The 23536-nt window shown below is 44.4% G+C and overlaps 1 protein-coding gene across 3 annotated transcripts in view; it reads left to right on the top strand.

The window, feature by feature from the left end:
* LOC144155506 (epithelial splicing regulatory protein 2-like) overlaps positions 1–23536 on the top strand; it is a 37346-nt gene that overhangs the window by 1988 nt on the left and 11822 nt on the right. Inside the window, exon 3 of one of the 3 annotated variants that reach the window (XM_077687000.1) lies at positions 11749–11903. The exons of the other annotated variants lie outside the window; for them this stretch is intronic. The gene's annotated coding sequence lies outside the window, so the exon portion shown is untranslated. The remainder of the gene's footprint in view (positions 1–11748; positions 11904–23536) is intronic. 3 annotated transcript variants of the gene reach the window in all.

Raw genomic sequence — 23536 nt, 5'->3', positions numbered from 1 at the left:
TAGAAGTGTGTGGTTTTTGGCACATTAAACTGACTTATAATTGCAGTGACATCACGAAGAAAGCTTGTGGTGTGCCGCTGGTGGTAGTGAGAGAAGTCTGCTAGCCATCCGTTCGTGATAATGTGGAGGGGGCGGCGCCTCTGTCGAGGTGAATGACTGAATTTCATGCTGGATGTTCACAAGTTCTGCTGTCAGTGACAGCACTGAACGTACAGCAGCAGTGGATTATCGCACAGCTTGTCTATGATGATAGCTGCTCTTCATATGCACTGAGCATATTAGACAATTCAAACCCAGTACAGTAGAACCATTTTGATGTTTTTCACAGGACTGTGGAGGAAAAAGGTTGTAGGCAGGAAACATTACAGGAACATGCTTCTGCTAAATTTTATTCGATGAAAGATTTTCCCCCACAAAGTTGGGATTTAAAATCGACGTTTCATGCCTTAGATTTCTGCACTGTCACGCCAAGTTTGACAAAGGCTTGGGTTTGGGCTAGTTGGCTCTACATCATGTGAAAAAAACAGCGCAGGGACGTGGCCGGAAGAAAGGAAAGGCAGTACAGTGCCTGTACTGTCTTCCCTTTCTTTCGTCTGGGTACCTGCACTGTTTTTTTCACGCAGAGTTTGACCACATGAAAATACATCTCGACACACAATGGGATTGTATTGCATGCCTGTTTGTGGACATTTTAAATGTCCAAAAGCTGGAAGAAATTCTGCTGGGTTTATTTTCCAGTTATTGCTGCAATGTATTTAAATCTAAAAGCCCAATTGCTTCACTGTCAAACTTCCCTAAAGGCTCGAGCAAGCTAAAGCTGTTTGGCATTGTTAAAAAGCTAAATTAATGTGTGTTGGTCTTGGGTGCTCTTCTGAATATATTACCGAACACTGGGCTAACTTGGCTCTATTATTCATCAGCAATGAAAGGTTCACATTCACCCAGCAGTGTTCTGCAGCTGGTGCACCACTTCTGAGACTTTGGTTGGTGGGAATGGCTTGGGTATACTCGCACAGTGTTGCAGCTGATGTTTCCGCAACAATGGCTACTTTGCACCCAAGGGAGCACAACCGACCAACACGTTGGCAACTGCCCTTAGCCTCATTTACCGTGCATCACTCTTCACATGCTGCCTTCACTTCATACCGTGGGGCTTCTCAGGCATAATGGGGAGATTGTCGCAAGACGCGCTGCTGTGAACAGTTGGCACACATTCTTTCTGGCATGCTAGACTTGGATAAGACTGTCTTTATTGCCACCTTTAGGGAACTTTTTTCCCTTTAAACTTACTTTAACTCCACAAAACCTTTGTGCAACCCAGCATTTCATTGCCAGAACACTGCACGCAGTAGCTATGCCCTTGTAAATGTGGCTGTACTTCTATTAATGGCATTACAGCAAAATTTGTCTAATCGTTGATTTGCAGTCGAAGGCAGTCCCGTGGCTGCTTCGATTTGGGAATAGGTGGTGCAATAAAATGTGTTTTAAAAAGGGGAAGGGGGTAGATTAATGACACCCTTGCAAACTGCTAATTGTTTTCATTGCGGTCTTACATGATACCAACTGTGGACCTACCTAACCTGTGAAAGTGTGCAAGCTAACCTCAGTTCACCAGCTGGAAGCACCTTTTAGACATACCTTGCAAGGGCGACAAACCATCACAGGTTGCTGCTGGCGACAAGCGACAGTCTTACAGCTGTGCAGTTGCGTGGGTTTCAAGCTCGAGGGCTTGTTTGAAGGCAACTTTTGTTTTTTTGTTCATGCGAACATCGGGCTGTCTGGCTTGAACAAACATACCTGCTCACATACCGAAGCCCTTCTCCATCCCCTCCTTTTATCGTGTGAACAAAAGTACAAGATTTCCTGGCATGGAACTTCTAAAAAAAAAAATGCTCACACTGGGGGTAAGCACACGTTCCTAGACTTTTAACTCCCTCGTAGCAGTCCAATGTGAAAAGGGTTGTAATGCTAGTTTTGTGCCACAGTATCCTCAAGTCTGTGTGGATCAGTTAATTCTAGAATTCAGAGCATGGGAAGCTGACGGACACATACCATGGCTGCCTCTCAAGTACTGTCGAGACACCATCACTGGCCTAAAAATTCTCTTGCTGAACTTTCTTATAGTTAACACTGGCTTTGTGTTTAGTCTTATATTTATATAGGGCAAGTGCGCTCGTCACCCAAAACTGGAGGCTGTCATCATTGGCGAGGGCGATGATGCATGGGAGGTGAATTGGGACATGAGCTGCATGCGTTAAATCTCGTTTTTTAACTGGTGTCCTTGACCACCATGGTTGCCCAGTAGCTGAGGCATTGCAAGCCTAAGGACACTGGTTTGATCCAGGCCATGTTGTGGCCGTTTTTCTGATAGAGGCCAGAAATGGAAATGCCTCTGGGCCGAGATTTCGGTGCACATTTAGATACTCAGGTGGTCGGATTTAATCCAGAGCTCTCCATTTTGGTGAGCTTCCTAACTATATTGGTAGTTTTGGCGTGAAACCACCACATATTTTCTTTCTTTGTGAAGCACCCTTTGTGTACACTAAGAGCACATGGAGTGTGACACAGTTGGCTGCACGGTTTGACCGAGTAGCCCTTGCGCCAGTAAACACCACAGTTTATGTTAACACAATCAGTATTAGCCAAGTTAATCAAGAGCACATGCTTATTTGTAGTGCCAGGGAAGGTGCCGTTGCACTTGCTTTGGGTGCCTGACACTGCAGTCGGGGATTGTCGCATTGGTTTGGTTGGACTTTTCTACAAAGAGGCTGCAAGCTCTGATTAGGCAGGCAATGAGTACCACTCTGCTGGTGTGTCAACATGGGCAACCTTTGTTTTTGGGATGCTACATATACATGTACACGAGCTGGCTTGTTTTCAAAACTTCGCTGCACACCCTTTGTTGGTATAGCAAAATAAATTATGTGGTGGCAAAGGCAGGTATGGCGGCGACATCCAAACCCCAACAGATGCTCAGTCGCACTCCACTGCTTCGGTCATGAGATAGGTCAGTCGCATCACCCCTTTCTCTGCTCAGTGGCTGAGTATCAAGTGCACAGTTGGCTTTCCATTTCAAGAATGTAAGCCACATGAAATGTGGCAAGAAATGACCAAGCAGCAGAGGGCCAATGCTTCTCGGGTGACCTTCTGGGTCGTGGTCTTTGTGTTTCACATTGTATTTGCACCCAGCGGCAGCTTAGATCTCTGGCTGCAGTGGCTTGTCTTCGCAGTGGAAGGGGAAAACATTGGCCTGTGTTTAGACGTTCAGCATCCATTAACAAAGGAAGGTCTTCAGTGTTTGCAGGCAGTCTGTAGCCCTCCACTACGCCACACTTCGTAGCCTGGGTATAGCTTTTGTGTGAACACCTGATCAGAATTCGAACCTTGCCTATGGTACCAGGAGAGCAGCGAATTTAATTACTTGGTGGTAGTTCAAGACATGACTGAACAGCATACATTTCACAAGGACATAAGAAGAGGACAGTTTGGACCTTTTGTGCCCTCTTCCTGTGTCAGGCTGACAAAATGGCATTATTTGCTCCCTGCCCTCCAATACTTCCCACGTCGTTATCCTAAAATGTGCCAGCTAGCTTCACTAATGTCCCCTCATGCTCTTGTTGGGACCCTTTAGAGTCACATAGAGGCCTTTGTAAACAGCTGTTCAAAAAAATTGTGGTGCCTGTCCCATACGATCACCATTAAGCTAAAGCTGCAAGTTGATTCCTGTAAAAGATGGTCCATGTTGAGCTGACTTTGTTGGCAACTGACCCATGCTCAACACCAGTCTTGCTGCAGAGCACGATTTTGAACTGAACATGATGTGTCATTTGCTGGCTGTGCTTAACACAACCCTGGTGCTGGCCATGCCATCTTAAAATCGCTGCGAGTTTGCACTTGAGGTCGTACTCTGGATCATTCGGCTAGAGACGCCTAGTTGCTACTCTTCTAGCGGAATTGTTAGGGCAGGAAAGGGATGACACGCGTCTTTAAAAAATGGTAATATGTGATGGCTTACAAAGTGAAAATGAGAAAAAACACTGCACGATGAAATAACTTTTACTGGTCCTAGTTGTGCATGCATACAAGTAGGGCACAGAATACTCTTGTGCTTTGTTGTGTGTGCCTTGTGCCGCAAAGTCTTTGCACCATGAGCATTGCTTGTAGAGGCACCACTGAAGGTAGCCCCCATTTCGGCATGTTTTGAAAGCGGTTGTTGGGTCACCTTGGTTTCACTGTCGCCAGGGTGGATGCAGTGAAGGATTTGTTGCTTCCTGTCAGGTTGGAAACTGCTATTCGGAATCCATGCTAGTGCACTACGACAGGGGTTATGTCAAATGTGGCTGTTTCGGACAACCCAGCGCTTGGAACAGGCACACAAAGTGTGCATCACAAGTCCATTTCTGAACCCTCCCACCTATAAAGTGGGGCTGACACCTGCTAGTTGTTTCTCCAGTTACTTTAACTTGTACACATCATCGGAGGCAGTGGGCACACACTGCGAGCTCCCATCCCGCACCCCCAACCAGCATCGCGCAGCAACTGCCGAACGACCTTCGTGCTGAAGTCGCCAATGGTCTAGAAACCGCACCTGCAGGCGTTAAGTACTGTTGGCCGTTTTCTATGCCGTTACACCGAAGGCATTGCCCATGACCATGAACGTGTGACACGTAATTGCAGAGACCATTAACTTGCCCTTGTAATGCCAATATAGGTTGCAATCTGTTTGGGGCCATTTGAGACCAGTGTTGTAGGCGGTGTGGACATTGCAGAAAGTTCTCGGTTAAAAAAAGCTGTTGTGAGCGTAAACGTGAACTTCTGCAAAAATGTGCGACGAAAATAAAGCTGCTTTCTAAACAACGGCCATCGGCATCCCCAGTCGGGGGCCACTGAAGTGAACATCTCTGATGATCTGCAAAAAATTGTCACAGACATCGCAGCTTGGAAAGGACTTTTTTTTTTTTTTTTTTTTTTGCCCTACTTATCATGGGCTGTTTGGTAGCCCATGAGCGTGGTTCTAATTTTGGGCTAGGGCTGAGATATAAACTTTTCATTGTGTAGAACAGGTATTAGTTTTAGTATGCATAAGCTAGCCTTCAACGCGCGCAACATATTGCGCTTGCGTGGCAAGCGTTTTTTGTCAACCCTGCTTTTAGTATAGTGCCAGCAACGTTCCACTAATAGTACGGTGTGTCTCGGAGTAGTCGCCAGCGCCATCGAAAAAAAAAATCGAGTAACTATTATTCGGCAAGCCAACCAACCACCCATACGAACGCAAGCAAAGGCAGGCGTCTGCATCCCTCACACCAGTTGGTGACGGCTTCTCATGGCGGTACAGTCAAGTACTGACAAGTATTTTGTGTGCTGGAGGTACGTGTGAGCAACGCGAGATCTTTGGTGTGGGAGAGGTATGTGGACAAGCAACTATTTCGGCTGGTGGCCAACTGGAGGAGGCTCTTGTGCAATTGCTCTTTGTGAGACCAGCTCCAGCTGTGCACACCATGCAACGCAGCACCTGCAAACTACAGCCAATTGCGTGTGTCCACAAAAACGCAAACTCCTTTTGTGTACTGTGCGTTCGGGCTAGGTCACACAAGGAATTGCGTGCACTAAATGCTAGCTTGTGCACTGCAAAGACTACTTGACCCGAAAAATATTCAAGGCACACAAATGCAGCTAAGTAATGAGTTTTAATGATAGTGGGGTGAGAATGAAGTTAAATTTGTCAAAGAAAGTGATTGCCTTACTTTTTAAAATCTAAACGAATACGGTGCAACATTTAGAGTACAGACTTCTAATGCATATTGGCAATGTCCTTATTAAAAAAAATTGATCCCTCGCTTCAGCGGTTTTTCAGCCACAAGATTTATTGCACCATATTCTTCTGGTTCCTGTACATTCAGTGTAAGAAGGTAGGGCTGCAAAATGAGGCTAAGCACATCTCTTCTCAATATAGATGTTAAAATGCATTATCTCGTTCGTTGAATACAATTGTCAGACTGGGGGGTGGATTTCTGGATACGAATGCATCTCAAAAATAAATTCAAAACACTTCATAGATTGTGCAATGTCTTTTTACATGTATTAGCAAAATCCTTACTGTTGGCCTGAGAAATATGCAAGGCGCACATAAAGCTAAACAGGTGGGCTTTTGAATGATAGTTTTTCAGACTGAAGTAGGATGGGAAAATGCAGAACTTAATATATCGAGGACAAAATTTTTGGAAGGTGCCTGGGAAAAAAATCCCAATGCTGCACTTTTATCCTAAAAGAAAATTACACGAAACCTTAGTTGTATTTTTAACACTGGATAAAATTCAGCTTTTTTTTTTTTGCTGGAGAAGTTTTCCAGCTATAATAATGACTTTGAGCTCTCTAGTTGTGTATGCCATTGGACCGAGAATACATCTGGGACTCTCCTTGGGTGAAACTACCTTGACGAGGAAGCAACGAGTCTTGACCAAGACCAAATGACGGTTACTCTGATAAGATATAGAACATTTGCAACGTCGGCAAATCGCCTGAAGTTCCGATACTGCCATATGTTCCACAGTCTCGCTGATGCCGTAACATTCCAGAAATGCACAGATTGCAGCAAAATCATCAGATTTTCTGGATTTCTCGGCGCATGTCCCATTCATGCAAGCCATGTTGCTCTGCAGCCGTGACGTATCCCCTTTTTGCTGCAGGTTTAAAATCTGCCTTGCTGAGAAATCGTGTAGTATACAGAGAAAAAGAAAGTACTACTTCTGCAATACTGTAGACAAACACCCAGTGTGGTTTTGAAATCGGCATTTGAATGTATTGGTAGCAGGCTACCAACGCCCTGTTTTAGGTTCAGTTTTCTCTATGCCCATAGAAATGCCAGAGTCAGGCATTGGGGGTTCGGAAGAGGGTCCATGTGTGTAGGTGTGACACTTCAGCAGGGAATGGGGAGTGGATAGATTTTATTGACCCGTAAGGGGTCTTTAGCTCCTGAATTCATTGGTGTGCCACTGGAATTCAATAATTGGCGACTGCCATTGCAAATATAAGGTGCGTGTGTCATAACAGGTAATGGGGTTTTGTTCCTGGTGCAAAGAAAAATTGGAAGCAGATACCTAAGGGGTCACTGTGCATCCCCAAATATTTCATTGACTGTCAATTTACCACGTTTTGTAATTGCTCCAGCCTTTCCAATGAAGAGTGTGTGCTGGCATCCAAAGTGTGAGGGGCTGGCTTCAAAGCTAGCTTAATAATGAAAGCAAACGCATGCACTGCACGCAAGGAACTTAGTTATTAGATGACAGGGCAGCAAAAACAAGACTGCTCTTCTGTTTGATCAGCAGTGCCACTTCATACTCGTAAGCTTGTTCAATGAATTGCTTCATGTCAGGTCTTCGAAGCAGCTCAAACAAAGGGCAACTGTTCTCAGATGTTCATTAAATCCTTATGGCATGTTTGCCAAATAAAAAGGATGGCCGCTGTCACACAGGAATAACAAGCAAGCTATGGGGAGACTTCACACTTTGAAACCTTGTGCAGGGCAGGGCCTAGCATACTGTAGAGGTAGTAGGTCAGGTATATGAAGGGGGGGGGGGGGGAATTAAGGTACATTTATAATAAGGAGCTCTGAAAATCCTGTCTGTTCGTGCACATAGTGATAGCCCACGCGGTCTGTAAGGGCAGTAACATAACTGCAGGTGCGTCCTGCGTAAAATAATTGTACATTTCACAAGCTGCATGGAGCACTGGATGTTCCATGGCTGTCAACCAAACCGCACAAGAAGTGCCTCTAACTAGCTGGGACGCTTTATGGAGACCGGCTGAAACAAAAAAAGAAGCGACAACTGGGGTGTTGACAGGACATCATCATTGTCCTGCTGCTGGTAGACGCACCTCAATAGCCTTGTAGCTTCATTTCTGCTGCATGCAGCCTGTAAAATGACCTATAATACTCTATGCACACACCTCCCCCTTTGCTGTTGCAGTTAATATTCTGACAGCAGTGTGGGTGGAGGGGAGTTCTTTGTGCTGCCATATTTGTTAATATCGAATCCCTTTTGCGGTTCTCCTGAACGACAGCCCATTAAGAGGTGATGGGTCAAGGACCATAGATATATGTTGCATAAAGCCCTCTGCCCCCCCCTCCCCCCTCCCTCATACACACGTTGCCAAACACCTGTTCGATAGCACCATGTTTGAGAGCCATGCATGGTAGAGGACAATAATGAGGAGGGCAGTAATCGAATAATCGAGAGGCACAAGGACTTTTAATGCGCTGACACGTCATACATAGCTGAGGACTACTAATTATCTCAAATATGGCTGGTGAAACAGTTTACTGTTTGATGGAAGTATTTAGCAGGTAAAGTTAGGATAGGGAGGCCTGAACTTTTACTAAAACCTGTGAATAGTAAGCATTATGTCTCTTTCTCACTATGGATAAAGGCCAACTGCACTCAAATTTTCTACGTGAAAATGTTAATTCATAGTACACATAAAAAGAGTGCTAACTACAATACACTTTCAAACAAGAATGCGGGCGACGCAAATTGCTTGCAAAGATTGGCGTTTTTGGAGCCAAAACTGGAAAAAAAGGCAGCAATTACCGCCAGCCGGACGTGAGGTAGGTGATGGAACGGAAGCGGGGATGTTGGTGCTAGCAGCCCCTCGCAACAGCCTCCAAATGCTTCTTGTAGTGTTGCATTTCACACTATTTCAACAGAAGAACTTCTGCTAACATTTTGCCAAGGCTAACGGAGTTAAGTGCAATTCCGACACTGCGTTGCTATCAACCGTGATGAAGGCGACCGTCGGCAGTTATTTTTGCATCTGAATACCTGCCCGGGGTAGTAATCCTTGACATTGCAAGTAAAATAGCAGGTCCGGATTTACATCACCTCGCTGCATATCGAGGATCAAATGGTAAAATCAGTTTGGTACCTCGCGTTAGCTCCCAAGGCTAGATGGTGCTCTGAAACGAGAAAAAGTTATTTACCTACCACGGTTTGCTGCTTTCACCAGGTACATGTGCAGTTGATATTTTACTTTCAGATAAACACTCCACAAAAGTAAATACCTTATTTCGCGATTGAAAAAATAGTATAATTTGTTTAGGCGAGGAGCTGTTAATGTAGCTTTTGCAGTTTGCAAAGATGGCCGATATATTTGCAAATATATTTGTTGACATTTAGTTTCATGGACCCAATCTAATCAAATTTGGAGGATTTGTGTAAACTATCCTAATAACAAAACTAAAATCAGTTTAAAAGAATCTCCTATACCTAATGAGTTAAGAGACTAATTACCTTCACAAAGTCACCTCAAGATACACGAATTAGTCAAGAACTCAACAAAATTTGCGTCAGTGTGATCAGGAAGGTCTGTTTTGTGCAAGGAAGCTATTAGATGTTTTATTTACTTTAGGTATCCACGAAGAGCTTAACTTTTTTTTTTTTTTTTGCACAAAGCTATTTCTGATTTCGAAACGAAGTAAAAACTTTTCCGGTTCTTTAATGCCTAAAAGATATAATTCTATCTAATAGCTTCCTTGCACAGAATAGGCATTCCTGATCACACTGACAAAAATCTTGACTTCTTGCCTAATTAGTTATGCTGGAAGCAAGTTTCAGGTAATTAGTCTTGTAAAAAGTGTAGGAAATATCCTTAAACTGATTTCAGTTTTGTTAGAATGCTTAGTTACATAAATGCTCCTACTTGATTAAATTTGGTCCACAAATAAAAGTCCTTTTACTTTCCACGTCCCCTTTTAATACCATCACGTCGAACAACTTCAGTTCAGTCGTCCAACTTTTGTTGGAGATGTTTAAGGGGTCGAGGTGGCATTGGGCCAGCCCAAAGGCAGCAAATATTGCACGCTGAAGTGCAAGTGGTCAACAATTCATAAAAGATTTTTTTTTTCTGTGACAGATAAAACAGTAATGACGAATTTACGGGCAAGTTCGCGCTTTGCGCTATTTTTGAGTAAAAATATTTGAATAAAAGGAGTGTCACTTACTCAACAAAAGCGTCACAAGCGCGCGTATGTTGGATTCAAATCTTTTATTGCATTGAAAAGTTGCGGATATTACTACCTATGCGGTTAGTTTTAAAATGGTATGCTGACAGTGCGGTACGACGGTGTAGCTGAGACGCCCCTGGTGAACGCATCCTTGCGTCTGGTAGTGCACCGTGCCTGTCACTGGAGAAGTGCGAGCTCCACGGGAGAGGTTCCGTTTCTCTGTCACAGGCGGCTCTGAACAGGTGCAAACGTCGTCTGTTACAGAGATACCTTGAACACTTGCAGTTATTGTGCTATGTAGGCATTGGGTGTATAACTTTTCCATGGTGAAGTTTAGAGCATAAACAACTTCAATAAATCTAATTTTGGCCAAGAGAAATTTGAGTGCAGTTGGTCTTTAACCATCAAATAGCTGAAAGCTGCGAACAAGGGGGACATCAACTTTTCATGGCTGCATTTAAAAAATCTGAATTAAAACTTAAGTGGGTAGTGTCTTCCAAAACAACCATTAACAATTGTTAATGCGTGCAGCACAAAATGAAGGTTATTTATATGCTCTTTAGCTTTGAGGACACATCGTTACTTGCTGCCACTCCCTGCTTTGAAAAACTGCTAATGTGATTCAGAAACATATTTCAGTGAGCTTTTTTTTTTTTTTTTAATTTTTGATGGGCGGAGGAGTTTGTTGGCATAGGGCTGCGTGCTGTAATAAGCAACTGCCTGCCTGAATACCTCAGTAGGAAGTTCAAAGGCACCCATCTTTTCTTTTGTTCTGTTTTTGGGGCCTTGGTGCAAGAGCACAAAAGGAGCCCACCCTGCGTAGTGTTTGTAATGTAACAGACTGCACAGCCATACTTCCTGCTTGCAGCAGTTGTACATTGGCTGTCACCGGCAACATTTGTTTGCGTGGGGATGCGTACACGTTTTAGCTTCTCTGTCACGAATGCTGCTGGCATGTACATGACGCCATGCTGTGCCAAGTACTGAACAGAGGCTGAAAATAGTAAATGATAGTGAATGAATTTCTTTTCGGTGTTTTTTACTGGAAGGCATAAAAACCGTGTATTTAAACTGAACAGCTCAACATGCATTGGGGTGATCAACTACTGTACAGCATCTCTTAACCTTTGCAACGAACGAATGGTACTGGTACCAAGCTGCGGCATATTTATTGAAAGGGGTCTGCACGTGATAACAGTGCGAGAGGAAATTGAATGGCAATTGTGATATACTGCAAAATGTGAGGGCTAGTAGTTATGCCACTCCACGAGTGCAACATTTTAAACTTGCTGACCATGAAGTAGGTCGACCTGCAAGAACGAATTCTTGTCTGGATTGGGGCAGCTGTTTAACAAACACCTGTGTGTACAAGGTTTGAGTGCACGTTAATGATGCCAGGTAATCCAAATAAATGTAGCTGCTGTTGTACATCCAGTTGTTTCTTCTGCTTCTTAATCCTAATACTTGTGTTGGTGGTTGCTTCTGAATACCGGCACTCCCTTGGACACCACTGATAGCACTACCTGTACAACTGGTGAACGAAAACGCGGCAGAAGTTTGTGGGCACAAGCTTTGTCTGCAATGTTGTAAAGACATTTTCCAACAATTTGGCTTGTGCTTCGCAGAACAGTTGTCTTCTCAAATCACAGGCATCGAACCATGGGCTAGCTTGGACACGTCTGTAATCTTGTGGTGCTCGTTTGCGAATGCACCGGCTCGCATAATACCGCTTGATACCTGACGTGCAGCTGTAGCTGCACTCCCTGCACTTGCCTTCGGGGGTCCTCTCGGAGATTGACAGAACACTCCATTCAGCTGCACCTACCATCTGCTGGAGCTTCATCGCTGGTCCTTGGGATGCCCCTCTGTTCTTGAATTTCGCTGCAGTCTTAACTCCCGGAAGGTGAGCTGCACACCTGAGATGCCCTAGGCATGGGGGCCAGGTGCGCTGTCGACTTCGTGGCTGCAATTGGTTCGGGGTGCATGCATGTCCACATTTAAATCGCCATCACCTTAGCCATTATATAACTATTTGAGGGAGAAAGTGCTGTGCAGTGCTACTGTGTGGCACAGGCGCATTTTTTCCCATCACCAACTTTGGTAATGCGAATAAATACGGTACGAAAAGCTTTGAGAGTTCGCTCGTTCGAAAGAACAGTGCTGCACATATGTAACTATTACTGTGGGTAAAGCCATGGCTTCATAGTTCAAAAGAATATTATGCATGCAGAACATTTAAGCGCCAAGACTTCTTTTGCAGGGTGTGATAAAAGTTCACACGACAAAAATATGAGTTTCAGTTTATCTTGTGCTAAGACCTAAGCAGTCCGGGCATCAATATGAATTTGCTCGAACCAGTGGGTTGGGGCTTGCTTTCCAGCAGACTGTGTACAAGGAGCCTTTTCATACGGTGTTTAGTTAGTGCAGCACCTTCATGGTCTGCTGAAACTCTGCTTGGCTTCTAAATCACATAACCCTGATCAAAATACAACTTTATTCTTTAAAAGGGGAAAAAACAAAATGGCGGGAAAATCTTTCCAGTTCCAAATTTGCGAAGCACTTGCTCGTAATTCCATTCTAAAAGGAGGTCATGGTATGGCTGAACAATGAGGGATTTGAATTGACACATCTGCTGGGACAAATAGCCAGTGGTTGCTCCTGTCAGAATTTTAAAAATCCTGTCTGGTTGCACGGAGAAAAAAAAAACTGAATGGGGTTTTGTTGGCAAAAAAGAAAAAAATGTGAGCAGGCAGAAATATGGTGGTGCAAATCTCTGAAGGGTCTATATCGGTTGCTGTATAGTCTCGCTGTGCTCTTAAAAGGGGGGGGAAGCAACTCCAACGGCAAATTTTGCAAACAGCTTTCCCAAAAGCCCTCTGAGCCTGATTTTGTTTGTCCTAGAGCATTCGGCATCTCCTGCCACAGTGGTCCTGAACATTCGCAAAGCTGTGGCATGGCAGTTCCAGGGCCGACAGGATAGGTGGTGGCAACCACACCTTCGCCAGTTGCCAGCTCTCTTCCGTTGCATGCTGCCTTGCCCCTTATTTAGAGTAGTGCAGGGCAAGGACGCTGCCGAGACGTTCAAAACGGGGCAGCGCATATCCTGAAGTATCCGGTGGTGGTAGTCGTAAATAACCAGCATTGAAAGATTGAAAGGCAGTATCAACGAAAGGATGCGTGTGCCTTCATGCTGTTCAGCCTTTCTGGGTGCTGCGACTATTCCGTGGTTTACTGGGACGTTTTATGGCAAGAAAAAGACATTGGGCTTTTTAACTGCGCCATTAGTTGCCAGCTAGCTAATTTTTAAGCAGCCGGCTCTGCTTCCACACCATTGAATGTCCAAGGTGGATTCTATATCCTGCCCCTAGGTAACGCTTAATAAAAGTCGCCCTCTTGTTTAATGCTGTCTGTCATAGTAGCTCTGTGTAATTACTCTGGCTGTGTCTGTTCTGGTGTGGAGAAATGTTTGGACCACTTCTCAGCAAATCAGCAAAGCTACGTCTGCACTGCAAGTTGCGAAAAACTTTTGAAAAACATGAGGAGGAATAAAAAACACCTCATTAAAGACTACTGCAGACCAATGTAAAAAAATAGAAAGGTGGCATAGGGAATTTAATGCTACGTGCGCGGCCACTGTGCTGCTGCAACGGCGGCACATTCGGGGAGTATGGTTTGGGTAGTGTGCCTTCGTGGTAAATTCCATCAACATGGCGAAGGAAAGGGCCTGATATTTATGCCTAAAACCCTGTGCCTTGCTTGCACCAATTTTTTGCCCTCTTTGTGGGGGGGGGGTATAAAGTTTACAGTGTATCTACATCCTCATTCAACGCAAGGGACTCGACACAAAATCGTCCAATAACTACACAGATGTCACATTCCACCTCACCCATTATACTTTTTAGGAGATGATTCCCTGTTTTTTGTCAAATGCATTTTTAAGTATTCATCGCAAGTTCAATTTCTACACCTCATTTAGGCAAGAAACAAAAAATTGAGGAGTCACCCTGTCATCGAGAAGTGGATGGCTAGTGAAGCGTTGAGGTGCCGAGCTGGTCGTGTGCTCCGTTTCCGGTTCCTTCTGCTACACTGCTGTGTTGTGCCAGCCGGTGGTGTCCACGTGATCGGTAGCTGGCTGTGTTCATGGTGTGGCTGTGATGTTTCACATGCTGACGGGGTCTTCTCCCAATAATGAGGCGCCCTCTTTTACCTTTAGCAGCACACGAATGGCTGTGTCGCGTTCATTTTCTTCGTGGCTTGTTTTCCATTTTTTCTTGCTCTCTGGGGGCACGTGAAGGGCTGTGTTGCATACATTCTTTTCCTGGTTTCCTTTCTTTTTTTTTTTTTCTTGCACTCCAGGATTGGCTCACTTGTACCTCCTTTCTGCGCGCAATTGCTCTGCAAGGCTGTGTTCCGTTCATTCTCTTCTTCACTTTCTTTTCTTCCTAGTCCTTTTTGCTTCCACCTGCTGACGACGGATGAGAGGCTAATAGCTTCTTCCCCCATAAAGTGTGCAAGATTTTGGTGTATGTTAAACCTTAGATGGTTTAGCCTGTAGCCTCTCATTGCGGTGCACCTCATAGCGCAAGTATCGCTTCGTTGTGTGAAATGCCAATTTTTACATTTTTCCTCCATTGCTCAGATGTAATGTTTTGCATAAAATCTGGAAAAATGCTGTGTGGAAACTTGCAGCAAGGTAAAGACTGAAATGTTCATCTTGGAGTGGCAAGCACAACAAATGTCAAGTCTGAGCTCTTGAAAACCGGTGCTATTCAAAATAACTCTTACAGAAGCAATCACACATATGGGGCTATGCTTTTTAGGCATAACTACTCCTTGCAATCCCTCACATTGCAGCAGCTGCTTGGCGCCAAAGTACTGCATGATGTTTTCATATGGTTTTCTGTTGCACAGGAGAATATGATCAGTCTGCCTCTGAACCATGATAACTGGGCTTGGTGCAGGCTGCTCTTGTACATGCAGTCAGGCTTCTTGGTTTGGGAAGCAATGAAAGTCAAAGTACATGTTTACTCACAGCTGATGCAACGAAGTTGATAGAAACCTTGCTTGGTTGGTGGTAGTTTTACATGCAAGTTAGGCTAGGCTGTGCCGTTGCCTTGTTTGCATCCCCCCTCCACCATGTTTCTTTCACCAATAAAATGTAGCAAGGAAAGTAAGGCTGGGCAGAAAAATGTGAGAAGGATTGTGGTCTGCAAACATTAAAATAACACATGAAGTGAGAAATACCGATAAAACGTTGAAATACATATGGAGTAAAAAAATAGATACTCGGATATCTTTGTTTCTGGTGTAATAGAATATGTAGGAGGTACTCCTGAATACTCCAAATATGGTCCAGAAAACAGGTACCGAGATACTGATATTGAAATCTTCTTTCTGTTGGGCAACTGAAGCATGTCTGTCACACGACCCCGTTGTGCAAGCCGCAAGGGTTGGCCATACAGATTGGCGCTTTCCGTGTGGGTTTTTTGTATCATGGATAAAAGCTCTTGCAATTTTTGAGTGTGTATATGGGTTGCAACGGCAGCCGGCCTCTTAAAGCACTGTACCGACGTAAATACACTTAGTTCCATGGTTTTGAATTGAATCTATTGAAGAATAGGCTGCGTGAGCACTCTACACAGGGTTGACCTCATCCACATGGAATCTGTACATTATCCTGAACAACACCTTACCAAATCAGTACACTGCTTTTCAGCCACAATAACAAGTTAAGGTGCCCTGCATACAACCTGTCCCCTTGCTCTCCTTATGCAAGTGCTATAAAAAGTACATTTATGATTGCATCATGAAAATAAAAAATGAGAACAACATACTTAATAAATTTTTGTGCAAGGCTACATATCCTCGATGTCATTATAGTGGGTTCAATGATGGTGTAGTGGCGTATGCGTGCTTAGGTATGCCAAGCACACACGTGTCAAAATTCTGCGTGTGGGTAACTATTGCTGGGCAGAGTTGGGCGCAACTTATTCCAAACAAAAAGCTCTATGCTGTATTGTGGGGACACTCTGGGACAGGCATGACAATGCTTGCATTAAAAGCACCTCTAGAAGATATTTCCACAAAGGCCACGGATTGGAAGTTTGGAGGATTGTGATGTTCTGTGGCAAAGATAATGTTGAAGGTGTGTGTTTTTTGTCGCAGACATGAACTTGGTGCGCTTGCTAAAGCTTTGCAGTCGCTGAAATTGGAGCATAGCAAATGAGGACGCAGAGGAGAGGCAGTTATGCATTAAGGCTGGCATAAATATAGAGGTGGTGGGGCTACTGTCACAGAAAATCGTATGGCACTTTCTAAGTTGCCTGCTGGCTTGTATTTTAGGAAGTTTGCAGCACTGTAGAAAGCCATGGCTGCTCACACCTGCCTATGAACCTGCTCCAAAATTTCAGGCTGCATTTAAAACTTCCCTGACTGAAGACAGCGGCAGAAAACACAAATGTATGTAGAACAAACTACCAGAAGCAGGGTTTCAACTGAAAGTCGTCTTTATTGTTTTCAAAGCTGCCGTTTATTTGTGCTTCTGTGGAAAGCCGGCAGAAGTTCTTGTACTGCACGGATTTGCCTTGCCTTCAAATGGTTTTTGTGTGTTGCCTCCTAAAAAAAAGTTTGTAATAGGTCAGGCAGAATCTTGCTGTTTTAACAGCAGAAAAGAACAAGCCAGCGATGTTTGTGGCATTGCTGCGGCACATGTCGTGGGGGCAGGGGTCTTTTCACTACACCGACACTGAAAAGCCTGTGCACGGCTCTGCAAAATGACGATTTATGCTTTACACGGCACGGTTAGGAAATTTGAATGGAAAAAAAGTTCGTTAGAGTTCAACTTAACCCTTCGAGGGTTTTTGCCGTATATGTACGGCGACAGTTTTCCATCCCACAAGGTCTTTGCTGTACGGGTACGGTTTCGACCCTCCGTTTAAAATTTCAGGCCGTAATGACGATGCATGCTCACTGGGAGGTGCTGCCACCTTTTAGGTCTTTGATTGTGCTACCTTCTTGCTGAGATAAACAGAACTCTCTAGCTTCAGCGCGTCACAGTCACGCGGTCTCTGTCAATATATTTCGTGGTTTGTTTCACCATGTGATCGGAATGGAGGTGCATGAAACTTTATCTCTATCTTTATCGGCACCCCCTTGCTGGGGCGGTGGAAGTTGGTTTTTATCTACATTGGCGCTGCTCTTTGCTTGTTCATCACCGTAAAGTAATTTGACCACCTGGGAAAGTTTTCTTCAAAAAAAGTCTACTCTCAAAGGATTAATGCACATGTGGCAAGGCAAAGTGGTAGAGCAGCATATTTTGAACTTGCTATACACGGACAATGTTGTGCTCATGGCAATCATGATACAATGGCAAGGGGCTGTATCATGCAATAAGTCACCATACTGTCCGGAAATCAAAACATGATCAAGGGATCTAAACAATCCAAAAATTGCCCCCTCCCTCCCCTCTTTCTCTTCCACTGTGAACCCGTGTGGGTTAGGGACCATCGACTGCTTGTCCAATCTGGCTGAAATATTCACTTTTGGGTCTTCCGTTTTGGATTTGTGTATTTATTGGTGTTCCCTTATCCCAACCACGACCTCTAGTTTTGCTAAGGAAACCTATTGTCTTCAGAAATAAAACCAGCATCTGTAAGCGGGGACACTAGCAAGCCGGGTGACGAACCGGAGAAATGAACTTTAAAACATGTTGGCACACATTTCCGAGTATGTGACATGACCACATAAAATATCGTGGTATAGTCCATACATAGTAAAAGTGTTCTATTACTGAGATTCAAACACGTTTTTTACACGCATCTCAATAAAGATACTTCAAAGTGCCTAAGATAAGAGAATTTCGGTACTGCCCAGCTGTCAAGATTTTTTTCTTCACTGCTGATTTCTCAGCAAAGAAGTCTTTCATCACCAAATAAATGCAGAGGTGGACACCTCCAAACAGGAGCGATAGTTGTGTGAAAAATGCCTTGATGCTTGGCCTGCAACCCTGAATTGTAGAATTTGTTGCTTTGACACAATCTGTGCGAGTTTCGCTCACCTGGAATAGCTACTGATGCCCTTGCAACAGGTATCGTACATTTTGAAATCCCTCAAGGAATAATTTGCCGACTGACTGAAGCAATTCCATCTTCATCTCTGATCTGTGCGCTGTACGCCAGTCAATATAAATGTTGCCTGCTTGTTGAGTTATAGGTGTCATATACGACTTTGGTGCTTCTGGCAATTTGACACGCTGTAATAAAAGAAATGGGATTGGCTGTTAGAATCGACAGGCTTGGTGTTGAAAGTAGGCACTGCTAGTTTCCTGCTAGCCGCCAGTTGCTAGCTGCTGTTGCCTGATAGTTGCCTGTAGTAGACTACAAAACGCAGTGATCCACATGTTTGTTATATAGGTGAGTTGCATGCCTACTGGGCTGCTTTACTGAAGGTACCTTCGTACCTTCTTAAGTATGCTAGTGATAATCACAGTTGGGCCTCCTTGATGCCATCTTTATTTTGAAGGGTTACAGCAGAACAAAGCTTGTAGAGAGCAATGGCCACTCAAGTTAAACGACCTAAAATGTGTCTGGGCAGTAGGATAAAGAAGGGAACGCTGCGGGGGGCGATTCTAGCAGCGTGCAAGTACACAGGTGGCCAAATGGCCGAACTAGGTCATTCTTCGTTGGTTGTGCCTAATTTGCTGACTCCTCAAATGTTTACCATTTTTATAGCCTACTGGGCACCGACCCAACCGGTCATTTGAGACACAGAGAATTTTTGCTAGCTTGTAATCATAAGAACTGCTGCAGTGCTGAGTTCCTTCACTCTAAATTCGGCTGGCCGCCGTTATTTGTTCCAAGCTCAGCTCTTGCTGACAATCCGTCGGCGCTACACCACTTGTGATCCCTTCAGAATGTCTGCTGAAATGTTTGGAGGGCTGCCATTCCAAACAAAGTACTTAATATAAACCAGGTGCCACAGGCACCTTTTATGGCTTTGAATAAACTGGAGGCCAATGGCCGTACGATGTTAGCTCCTATGTCATGAAATCCAAGTCGTGTGCCTAGGCAAACTGAACGGCATGCCTTGTGATTTATCTTTTTGGTGCTTCATTTGGGTACTTTCAATGCATGGCACTAGTGCACCCTAACTTTCAGGCACATTTTGCCTGAAGCTGTGGAGCTTTGGTGACTTTTTGGCCTGTCCCAAGTGGTTTGCTAAAATTTCTTCATGAAACATGAGAGGGTGCCAAGCCATAGCTGCCCAAGAAAGGTCTGAGCAATACACAGTGGCCGGATATGCATTCACGACTGGAGCCAGAGTAGCAGATCTTGGAGGCACTTTTGCAGCGGTTGCCTGAGATTTGCCCCCTCAACTTATTTTTGTCAAATTTCATTTGCGTGCCCTTCCCGATAGTGCTGTAGCGTGCACATGCAGCAGTCTGGCAGCAAATGTGCCTGTGCCATTTGCACTAAGGAAAACTTGGCTCACATGCGTGTTGCTGAGCACTGAATAGTAATATGAGAGGTGAAAACGATGCGGAAATTTTTAGGTATTGCAAGATTGATAAGTACAGGTACTGTTAATGTAATCCGGTAGCCGAGGTTTTCAATTGCACATGTGGCAACGTTGAAACATGCTCAGTGATATTGCGTTTGTTTTCATTAAGTGAGTATGCCTTTTTTTAGTGGCTGGTGGAAATCAGGTGCGTAGTTAAGCTGTAATCTATATACAACATAGGAGAATGAACTTTTGAGTAACACCAGTTAGAGGATAAACCTGCAGCTTCTAGTAGTTAAATGTGGTGCTGCTCATTACAGACCTCTACCATAACCTGTGAGTCTAGCTTTCTCCCACTTTTTATTCCACTATGTGCTCGAAATGGGCTCCACAGCGGAACTTGTTAGTGCTGCACAAATACTTTGCAGACTTTTTTTTTTTTTTTTTTTTTCAGTATGAGTAGACCAGTTCTTCCTTTGAGGGCATATGCTGCTGTGATGAGAGGAAGGCTGTGGTGGAAAGCTAGCTTCACTAGTAGCAGATGTTTGTAGCACACAGAATGTGCTGTGGAGTGATTTGTCTGCATGTTGTGAGGGAATGCAATGGCTATTAGCTGCCAAGGATGGGGTAATACCTAATACATCAATTGCACTTCTATGTCTGCAATGTAGTAACCCTGTCACGCAGTAGAGCTAAATGCCAGTTTAGTTTAACAGTTCAGAAAACGTGCTTGCTGACAAATGTGGTCTTTTTTTCTCAGTAACTAATAAATAGGCTTAATTTAACTCAAATTACATTTAAGTCTTTTTAAAAATTTTAGGAATGGAGAACACCTGAGCAATTTAGTGAATGGTTTGCATCTGGAAATAAACGTTTTTCAATTCATTCGGAAAAGTTGGCTCAAAATATTCTCGAGCTAGCTGCAGAATAAATTATTTCTAGATGTAGCCTTTTCATTTTAATTGCAGCAGCTGTTGTCCTGCATTGAGAATAGAGCAAGAAAGTTGGTATAACTAAGGCTTCTGTGCCTTTGTGAAGTAGCTGCTTTTATTGAATTATGTCTGGCATTTACGGGCAATTACTGGGGAAGAGCAGAAAAGTTAAGTATGCCTGGCTGTCAACTCTTGTTGACCCCTCTGATGGCGTGCATCTGCTGAGCGCACCAACTGCACTGGGTGTAGATGAGGGGATGTAATTGTTCCATTGCTGAAGAGTTGTGGTCGTTAGACAAAGTGCCCTTTAGTTTAGAGATTACTGATCTCTGGGTGTAGTATGGCTTCTGATGCACCGATGGCTGCCATTATTTATGGGAAGCGAGGGCCACTCACAATTGCATCGCACAGTATGTTGTCGAGCGCCTTCGTGTTCTTGCAACCACTGTGATAGTGGTGGCTGTGGTCGCTAAATGTACGGATGGAGATGTGGAGATGGGTGTGTTAACAAAGACGCGGGACGTTTTGGTGTGGTCACTCCATCGTCTGGGTGATTCAGCTTGACATGTTTTATTTAAAGTGTAAAAAAAATCTTGTACACTAAGGAAGTTTGATGGACATAGTTAAATTGCGCTTGAAGACGAGGACGAAAAAATAAGACACACACGGCGGTGCTATTTTTTTTTTTGCAACTGCTTTTTATTAGGCAAAAACACGAATATATACTACCAGAACAAACACATGCCCAGGGCATCACCTCAACATTGCGGTGCGATAAACACACGATTGAGATGCTCGCACTCACACAAACAACCCCAACAACTTAAGTTACCGCTTTTGATAGGAAAGCAAATTCGTTTTCGTCAGCCAAGTGTGTCAGCCAAGCATCACAGGCGCATAGCTGATACACTTGCCTTTGTTTCTTTTTATGTGGAATTCTTTCATCACCTCTCTTGTCAGCTGGTGTTTGTGCCACCACAAAATACACATTCTCGGTTTTGTGTTACGTGTTTCAGTGTAAAAGTCAGCCGCTCTTAAAGGAGCCATGAAGACAAAATACAGTTTGGTTTATTAGAAAGGCTGCTTTGTTTTGATAAAAATGATACCGATTTCATCGCAAACTTCCGAAAAATAACGGAGATATTAAAGAAAACGTGTGGAGCTGTGGCGACTGGCTAGCCAGTTTCCAGCAACTTTTCTATGACGTCACAGAATCTTGTTTGGGCGATTGACGGCGGCCGAAACTAATCAATCGCCAGGACACATGACTGGACTATTGTAGTGGGGCAGCTAGTTCCGTTTGATCGAATCACTCGAATGCTAACGTGCACCAACCCACTAAAAATTGTGTTTTTAGTGCTGGCCCATATGACGTCACTCGCGCCGATAACACGTCACTGTGGTGCGAAATTTGAAAGTTCTTAAACGTCTTTCGTGGCCGGCATGAAGCTGAGTGAGGTACTGAAGCCCAACTCTTTGAAGTTGTATTTTCTCTTCATGGACCCTTTAAAGGATCCCTGAGATTAGGTTTTTCAAGGGTCCATGGTATCGCACCGCAACAGCTACTTATGTGAGCTAATCTGTCGCGTAGTAGTCTTACGTTGAATAAAGGAGTGCTGACACGAAAGTTCAAGGCTGAGATAACTATGTAAAAGGCTTCCTTTGTATATAGAGATCTCCCAGCAAGTTTCAACAGTAACCATTTAGTATAACATATTTTAAATCCATTTAATCTTTGTGCGCACAAGAAAGCTCAGAATGGATACTCTTTCAACATCGGCATCAGCATAACACCTTCTGCTGCTGGCACCACACTGCCAACATCAGGGTTCCTGTCAGGTGGCCAACGTGCTTGTTGCGGTGTGCGCGCTGCTCCGCCGTGTTTATCACGTCACAATTTTCGGACGTTATACTGCCCCGGGCACATGGATATGGTGGAGACCACGACCGGAATGTCCAGACTGGCAGTGGTGCTCCAAGAATGTTGTCACAAGTGCCGTCCTGTCACGGCAGCTGCCTCGGTGTTTGTTTTGTCGAAACCAAAACTGACACAAATAAATGAGGCTGTAAATAATTATTTACGCAGCGATCGACGTTTAATGTGCCATTCTATGATTAGTGGACTGGTGGGCACCCATAGCAACGAAAAAAATGTAACTGGAAAATTTTGTGTCAGTACTCCATTACAGCAATTTTTTTACGAGCGTAAAAACACCAGAAAGGTACAAAAACATCTTTCATGTGTGTCTGCTTTATAAGTTGCAGATTAGTGTCTATAATATGTGTTATTCTGGAGTGTAAAACAATTAATTACACGCCTGTATCGACGCTCACCTTTTCTTGGCGGAAGGATACAGTAAGTGCAGGAGCAACAACGTGCGCGGTGCCACCCTGTGATGTGATAGCTGCGCCAATTGCGCCCAACTGCGCCGAGAGGTAAATCCTGCTACATCCTGCTATACTCGGTTACAACTCAAGAACGGCACCACCTCATGTAGTGTATCACTGCGCCAAAGCGCCGGACCCGTGACGTCAGTGACGCCGGACCCGTGACCCGGCTTCGGCTGCGAAGTGGTGTGGGGATCTCGAGCGACTGCTTCCAACCGCTCTCTAAAATGCTGCTCAAGGTTCACACGAAGTTGCTTGTGCGGTGAAGGAGCTGATAATGTGGGCGAAAACGGTACCATCCGCACTGCTGGTGAAAGCGCCCATGCAATATCTGCCGGGGTAATAGGCCTAAACATCTGTCTGAGCCAGCTGGCTGTCTCGAGCTGGCTTCAAAACTTCACCATGAGGCGTGCGCCTTCATATCTGCTTTGCAATAAAGCTTGCCAGGAGTTCACGTGACTAGCTCCGAGGGGTCGAGATTGAGGGGGCATTGCAAGGGTAGCTAGCGGGAAAGGGGAAAGGGACGAAAGTTCATGGTGGCTTAATTCGGGACCGGCTGTAAGCTGGTTCATTGAACAGTTTTGAGCTTCGAAGAAAGTGATTTTGCCTGACTCAGCATGTAGTTCAGGAGGAACGCTACAGGAGCGCTTCAGGAAAGCATTTTCGGATAAAACTTTCTTTGCAAAGCTACTCTTTGTGAAGAATGTGGTCGACGTTT

The sequence above is a fragment of the Haemaphysalis longicornis genome, unplaced genomic scaffold, assembly GCF_048455015.1.
Source record: "Haemaphysalis longicornis isolate Haplotype H1 unplaced genomic scaffold, Haemaphysalis longicornis Haplotype H1 scaffold_1, whole genome shotgun sequence".
Lineage (NCBI taxonomy): Eukaryota > Metazoa > Arthropoda > Arachnida > Ixodida > Ixodidae > Haemaphysalis > Haemaphysalis longicornis.
The sequence above is the reverse complement of the archived record's forward strand: the minus strand, read 5'-3'. Positions and strand labels throughout refer to the sequence as shown.